Here is an 8,122-nt window from a genome sequence, read left to right as displayed (position 1 = left end):
TATCCGTCCAGAATATGGATTTGTCAAGTGGAATATGCAGCTCTGTTTTAAGCATTCGTTCCATACGTGCAGCCAGTACTGCTGCAGTTAGTTCCATTCTTGGCATGGTGGTTTGTTTTAATGGTGCCACTCTAGATTTTCCCATTACGAAGGAAGTATGAATGTGATTTGATGAATTTGTTATTCGCAGGTATGTGACACAGCCATAGCCACCTTTGCATGCATCACTGAAGTGATGTAGCTGTGCAGACCTGATGGGACCAAAATTCTTTGGTTTGATGCATCGATCAATCTGAAGAGATTTAATTATGAATTTGACACCATTTATTGAGGTAGTAGCGCATTCTGCCGGCTATATTGAGCCTGTCAGGATGCGCTACCCCCCTCTATTACAGTGGCTTTATTAACCCTCTGGGGCCTGAGGGTGTTTTGGGGCCCTGGAGAAGTTTTGACATGCCCTGAGATTTGTGCTTTTTTTCAGTATCTTAAAAACATATGAATGGTCTAAATCTGATTACATTGTAATCAGCACATATTGGGCTACAATAATATGTAAGCAACATGAATGTACACATTTGTGTTTTTGAGAAAACAACATTTATACATGCTTAGTGAAAAACTAAATTTTTGAAGTCACTGAAATAAGGTCATGAAACACATTCAGAATATTTGTTCACAAGACTTTTGAGAATTGGATGTGGTAGGCTAGAGTTTTTTCTACCAAATAATGTGAAAATCATCTTGTTCACTTGTTTCCACAAAACAGTATATTGATTTAAATTTTTGAAGACACTTTTTGTTTAGAATGGCTGTATGCGAGAAGGCGTGAATGATCATGAATAATGCTGTGATTTACACCTGAGAAGACAAAGACCTGCATAATGAGCCGCATAATTAGCCATTCAGTCAGATGAAGGAGGAATGTAAGGACAAAATATGTTTGTAGCTTATTTTGAATAGATTTATTTATCACGCAAAATAACTTGAGATTCACTTGTGAACTTCTTTAACATCTGAAGTTGGTACAGTAGGAAAACAGTTTGAAGAGACTCAAGTAAATGTCAGCAGGATTCATCTTTTGAGCAGGTTTCAGATCACCAAAAAACAAAAACAAAACGTCCGCTTTATAACGTTCGCTGGATTTGGTCCTCTTTTTGACGTTCGCTGGCGGACGTTTTGGGGACGTCCGCATTTGGTCCTCGTTTTGACGTTCGCTGGCGGACTTTCTGAGGAAGTCTATTTTTGCATTCTTTTTATTTGTTTTCTATTTATTATATAATTAGCAAAAAAAAAAAAAAAAAACTGACTGAAACCCTCATATCAATTCCATATCATAAAAAAGCGTCTGCTAAATTAATTGTAAATGTAATAGATTTGAATTAATTGTATAATGAAGTTAATGTTAAAATGTAATAACTTTCATTTCTGGAAAAGGAAAATATGAGTGACTTCTGTAATTAAAGATGTCATCAAATCATGAGTCTGTTTTTAGCAGTTAGGCTGTCATTTAAACATCAAAAACATGATACCCTTCAATAATATAATTGAACATAGGCTGCATGAAGAAAATTAGGTTGCGCTAAAAGTATGTTATAGAATGATGAATGCAGCCAAGAAAATGAAGAATGGAAAAGAAAGTGGAAAATAACACAGGTAAGACAAATAAATGTATTCTACCTATTTACATATTAAACTGTTGTTAAACCAATAAGAAAAGATACTTAGGAAAATTATTATTTTTGCATTTAAATGTGTAATACAATATAGCCACATTGGGAGATGGGCTACAAGCAAGTGTAGATCAAATGAGCGCGTGATTGAGTGACATCACTTTAGGGTTAAGCGCATGTATCCATGGCAACGCTCAGCTGCTTAGTGACAGTTAACGGTCCTCCCGGTTATTTCTTCAGACACAGCCTTTTGTTTTTGCTTTTGTCGGTCGAAAAGGTATTTATACTTTTATATTTATAGACATTAGCTACCGTAACCACTGTGTATCTTGTAATGCTGAAAAGTTAACATTTTAAAACGTTTGCTGAAGTTGTCCGTCGTGCACGGCTGCTGACCATTAGCATGTGAACACTTTTTGAAGCTAACCTTAGCATGTAAAGGTGAAATGATTAAATGTACATGATATTTACAGAAACTGAACTTAGGTATTTAATTTTCATGTGGTAAAAATACACACAGAGACGCCAATGCGGCAAAAGAAAAAACATTTGGGACGGATATCCTCATTCACTAAATTACTGACAAATTCTCAACAGTCTTTGCAAATTATTTTTCAATGGACAAAATATATTCCTAGAAATAAAAATTCATAATACTACTGCATGTTTTCATTTTGTTGTTTTAGGATAGAAGATAACGGGAATAATTGCCGTCGGACTAACCCCACAGCTGGCACCCACACTCACACACGGAAAGAGCACTACAACTTTACAAATGTTCAGTTAAAATAAACGTATTTTGCTCTATACAATGTGTTTGTTGTCTTTGATTAGCCTAAATGTAAAATAAAATGACATCCAGGAAATTTAAAGTGAAAGTCCCCTAAACATCCCGAATGGCCGCCGCACGTCCTGTGAACGTCCGGAGGACGTCTTCGCGAAAGTCCGCTAGACGTAAAGGGGACCCTACACGCTGACGTCCAGGGGACGTTCGCAGAGGCCATTTAGGGGACGTTCTGGGGACCTTTTTTTGTTAGCTGAGTTTATAATGTTTAACTTGCTGTAGTCAGGAATTATAGTTGGCAAAAAGTCTTAACTGGTAAAATGTGTGCACATTCAACTTACTCATGTAAATATCTCCTCTGCTGGATCGCGCTGTGTCTCACATAATGTTTACGCGTTTGTCAACCCCAGGGGGTTAAGACTTAGCAACCAAGGTCAAGTGATGCATGCATTAGCCTAAGTCTGGTTTCTTGTTGAAGCTAAGCAGGCCCAAGCCTGGTCAGTACATAAATGGGAGACCCTTTGTGGAAAACTAGTTAGCTGCTGGAGGTGGTTTTAGTCCAGACAGCAGGGGGTGCTCATTCCCTGACATGTTCTGTATGGGTCCAAAAGTCATTCAAAAGTCAAAGGTACATTTTGATAAAGCTTTAAACCGGCCCCTGTAAAAAGGAGCGTTGTTAGGATGTGGTCATGAATTCCCCACAATAATTATGAATTTGACAGCATTTAATGAGGTGGTAGCGCATTCTGCCGGCTATATTGAGGATGTGCTACCCCCCTCTATTATGGCGCTTTTCCACTACACAGTACCAGCTCGCCTCAGCTCGCCTCAGCTCGCCTCAGCTCGCCTCGGCTCGACTCGACTCGGCTCTGTTTGGTTTTCCACTGTGTAAAAGTTGTACCTGTACCGGCTTCCAGGTACTTTTTTTCGTACCACCTCAGGCGAGGTTCCAAGCGAGCTGAGGCGAGCTGAGGCGATACTAAATGTGACGTGAAAACACAGCAGACTGCTGATTGGTCAGAGAGAATCGTCACTATTCACTGCGTCATCATTGCACGCGCCAGCAATAGTATCCAGAATAACCCCACCATTTTTAAAAAGTTTGACCAGAGATTGCGTGACATATCCAATCCATTACATATTATGGCAACTCGGAAGAATACACCGTGGTCAAACGAGGAGGTGCAGACAGCGGGTGTGTGTCGCGTAGAAGATTACGTCACGGCAGTTTCCTGCAGCGTCGCTATGACAAACCAGGTACTATTGTAGAGGTACAGGTACAACACAGTGGAAAACCAAACAGAGCCGAGTCGAGTCGAGCCGAGTCGAGTCGAGTCGAGCTGGTACTGTGTAGTGGAAAAGCGCCATTAGAGCGGCTTTATTAGGGCTAAGCTAACAAGATCAAATGTTGCATGCATTTACCTGATTCTGGTTGGTCACTGAAGCTAAGCAGGTCTGAGCCTGGTCAGTACATGGATGGGAGACCCTTTGTGGAAAACTAGTTTGCTGCTTGAGGTAGTTTTAGTCCAGACAGCAGGGGGTGCTCATTCCCTGACATGTACTGTATGGGTCCAAAAGTCCAAAGAACTCCGGACTGCGGAAAATAGTGACTTTTTGATAAAGCTTTAAACTGGCCCCTATAAAAAAGAGCGTACATAGGATGTGGCATTAAACTGGTCTCCTGACCTGTGGTCATGAATTCCCCACCTTAATTATGAATTTGACATAATTTATTGAAGTGGTAGCGCATTCTGCTGGCTGTATTGAGCCTGTCAGGATGTGCTACCCCTATATTAGAGTGGTTTTATTAAGGTGCAAAGATCAAGATCAAATGTTGTGTGCAGTAGCTGGAGTCTGGTTTCTCGTTGAAGCTAAGTAGGCCCAAGCCTGATCAGTACACAGATGGGAGACCCTTTGTGGAAAACTAGTTTGCTCCTGGAGGTAGTTTTAGTCTGGCCAGCAGGGGGTGCTCATTCCCTGACATGTACTTTATGGATCCAAAAGTCCAAATATAAACAAAACAACCTCTGACTGCAAAAAATGTTTTGCATTCTTTGGATGAGGCATTAAACTGGCCTCCAGACTTTCTGTGGTCATTAATTCCCTACCTTAATTATGATTTTGACATCATTTATTGAGGTAGTAGCGCAATTTGCCGGCTGTATTGAGCCTGTCAGGATGCCCTACCTTCATGAAAAACTAGTTTGCTGCTGGAGGTAGTTTTAGTCCGGCCAGCAGGGGGTACTCATTCTCTGACATGTGCTCATGGGTTCAAATGTCCTAGTATAACAAGAGAGACTCCGGACCGTGAAAAGTAGCAAATGTTTGATGAAACCTTAATCCGGCCCCTGTAAAAAAGAGGCGTCCTTCAGATGAGGCAATAAACTGGCCTCCTGCCCTGCTGAATAAAAACAGCATATGCTGGTTAGTTATGTTTTGGTGCTGGGATGCTGGTTTTAGCTGGTTTATGCTGGTCCCTTGCTGGTTTATCCTGGTCCTTGACCAGCAACATGACCAGCATAAACCAGCAAAGGACCAGCATTAACCAGCTAAGGACCAGCTTTAACCAGCAAATGGCCAGCATAAACCAGCTGAAACCAGCATCCAGAGGTGGAAAGTAACGAATTGCATTTACTCGCGTTACTGTAATTGAGTAGGTTTTTTGTGTACTTCTACTTTTTAAAGTAACTTTTAAATTTTGTAATTTTACTTTTACTTAAGTACGTTTTGATTTAAGTATTGTACTTAACTACATTTAAAATATTATCCGTTACTGAGTAAAAAAAATTTAAAAAAAATGTGCGTGGAGTGAAGGAGGAGATCGCGCACCGGAAACTACTGATTGCTTGATGAGCGGCAGAACAAACGCAGCGCGCTAACTCAAGAAAGATGGAAACGGACAAGGCACAGTTTTGCAGAGTTACATCTCTCGGCTGCATGCATGAAGCAAACCGTCGTGCTAATGTTAAAGGAGAACTCCGGTGTGATATTGACCTAAAGTGTATTGAATCATGATACCGAGTGTGAACGTACCTTGCATATCTCATCTCGGTTTGTGTCCAGCTGTCCGAAATCTGGGGTCAGTTAGCCGATGCTCACAACAGGTTGTCAATGAAAGTCAACAGGGCATCGGAATAGCCATGTAAATAAATCACTGTTTTACGCCATTTACGAGACACAAAGTAGCTCCACACTTCATTGGTAGACTTCCAAGGGCCCTGACATTTAAAACGAGACATTGAGAACTCAGAAAAAGCACCGGTAGTTTATTTACAAGAAGATTTATACAGACAGTACCTGGGAAAGAAAATCCGGTAGCCGCCATCCTGAACTTAGTCACGATAAGTCGAGTGTCGAGCACCAAGGAATTTATCAGGTTATCAACGTATCAGGTTGTAGTTTCCTTCGTGCTCGACACTCGACTTATCGTGACTACATTTAAGATGGCGGTGACCGGTCTGTTCCTGGTGGAACATGTCTGTATAAATCTACTTGTAAATAAACTACCGGTGCTTTTTCTGAGTTCTCAATGTCTCGTTTTAAATGTCAGGGCCCTTGGAAGTCTACCAATGAAGTGTGGAGCTACTTTGTGCCTCGTAAATGGCGTAAAACAGTGATTTATTTACATGGCTATTCCGATGCCCTGTTGACTTTCATTGACAGCCTGTTGTGAGCATCGGCTAACTGACCCCAGATTTCGGACAGCTGGACACAAACCGAGATGAGATATGCAAGGTACGTTCACACTCGGTATCATGATTCAATACACTTTAGGTCAATATCACACCGGAGTTCTCCTTTAAGGTAATAACAAACTTGCGCGTGCCTAATGTATAACACTCGTGTATATCAGAGTCGTACATTAGGCACGCATAAGTGCGCTGTTGATTCACAAACTATGCACGCTCTCGGGGCTGTGATCCCTATCGTATTTTTGCGTGAAATTTCAAAACATTTGCCTAGTTGTCCAAATGATTGTCCTGTGAGTGTTTTATAATGGATGCTCACCCATAGAAGAGGAGTGAGGCTCGGTGTTTATGAGCATCAGGCGCGCACTGACAGTTCACTGATCCTGTCTTTGTCGAATCTTCACATCGATGCGTTTCAAAAGATTTAGAATGTATTTGCTGTAGTTTGAATTCGTATGTTAATTTTTTAATGGATACAAACAGTAGATATTCAGTCAGTCAAGTTCATAGGTTTAGTGGTCTTTTGGCATCTCCCTGTCCTGTTTGGTAAGGCAGGTTCACTTATTTAAGAAAAAGTACTCTGAAGTTGTAAAGAATGTATTTAGTAAGGAATTCAGGAGCTTAAAATCTGTATATATAATTTTATATATAAATTAGAATTTAGCAGAGGTTTTCTTTAAAGGTTATTAGGTATATTTAAAGTTTTAATTTAAAGTTTGAATTTTTTTTTTTATATATATATAACATGCAGTAGAATAATAATACGGCAAAACAAATGTTTTGGTTAATAAAAAAGATTTTAAAATAAGTACTTTTCTCTTTACTGTGGAAGTAAATAAGATAAGAGGACATGTCAGGCATAGGGGGGCCTTGCAAAATTGACCAGAGAAGGAGGGGGGCCCTGGAGTAAAAAAGGTTGGGAACCCCTGCTCTACTGAATCCACAGTTTATGCCACATTCAGTGGTTGTGATGTTTATGGGATCATTTGCACTAAAATTTCCATAAATGTTTTATATGGTTATTTAATTTTTTTATTGTATCTTTTTATTTGTTTTTATTGCACGTTAATTTGTAAAGTTGTTTCCTCAATTAAAAACAACCAGGTTGAGATTTATATCCCCTTGTCTTTTTTGAATAACACTAGAATCCCCCACCCACCCCTGCTATTCAAAAAGAGTAAAATTTAAATGAGTTACTTTTTACTTTTACTTGAGTAGATTTTTTGACCAGTACTTTTACTTGTACTTGAGTAAAATTTCATTGAAGTAACAGTACTTTTACTTGAGTAGCATATTTTATTACTCTTTCCACCTCTGCCAGCATCCCAGCACCAAAACATACCTAACCAGCATACTGTTCTTTTCAGCAGGGTGACCTTCTGTGGTCATGAATTCCCCTCCTTAATTATGAATTTGACCTCACTAGGGAGGTGGTAGCGCATTCTGCTGGCCTTATTGAGCCTGTCAGGATGTGCTACCCCTCTATTAGAGCAGCTTTATTAAGGTAAAGCAACCAATTTCAACTGTTGCATGCATTAGCTAGATTCTGGTTCCTCACTGAAGTTAAGCAGGCCTGAGCCTGGTCAGTACATGGGTGGGAGACATGTGAGGAAGCTGCTGAATCATATATGGAGAAGGACTTAGTAAGCAGAAAGGGATGCAGTATTTTGACAAACTAAAGTTAATAGGTTGTAAAGATGCGTTCAAGCAGTATTCGCTGGATAAAGACATAGCCTAATATTTCACCTATTCGATTGGAAATAAGAAAAAGTTTGGGCAACCACAATTGACTTTTGTTCCTCAGTTTCTTGCACTCTTCTCCTTGATTTGTTATAAGTTTTGGGAGTGTATAGTACTATAGTAGTATAGTAGTAATGTTTTTCCCGGTTCGACCAATTAGTACAGCCCAAAACGTGACAATAACTGACCATTTTCAGCAGCAATAATCAGCAAAAGATGCGAGTTTCAATCAGTTCAGT

Source organism: Garra rufa, chromosome 2 (genome assembly GCF_049309525.1).
Source record: "Garra rufa chromosome 2, GarRuf1.0, whole genome shotgun sequence".
Taxonomy (NCBI): Eukaryota; Metazoa; Chordata; class Actinopteri; order Cypriniformes; family Cyprinidae; genus Garra; species Garra rufa.
The sequence above is the reverse complement of the archived record's forward strand: the minus strand, read 5'-3'. Positions refer to the sequence as shown.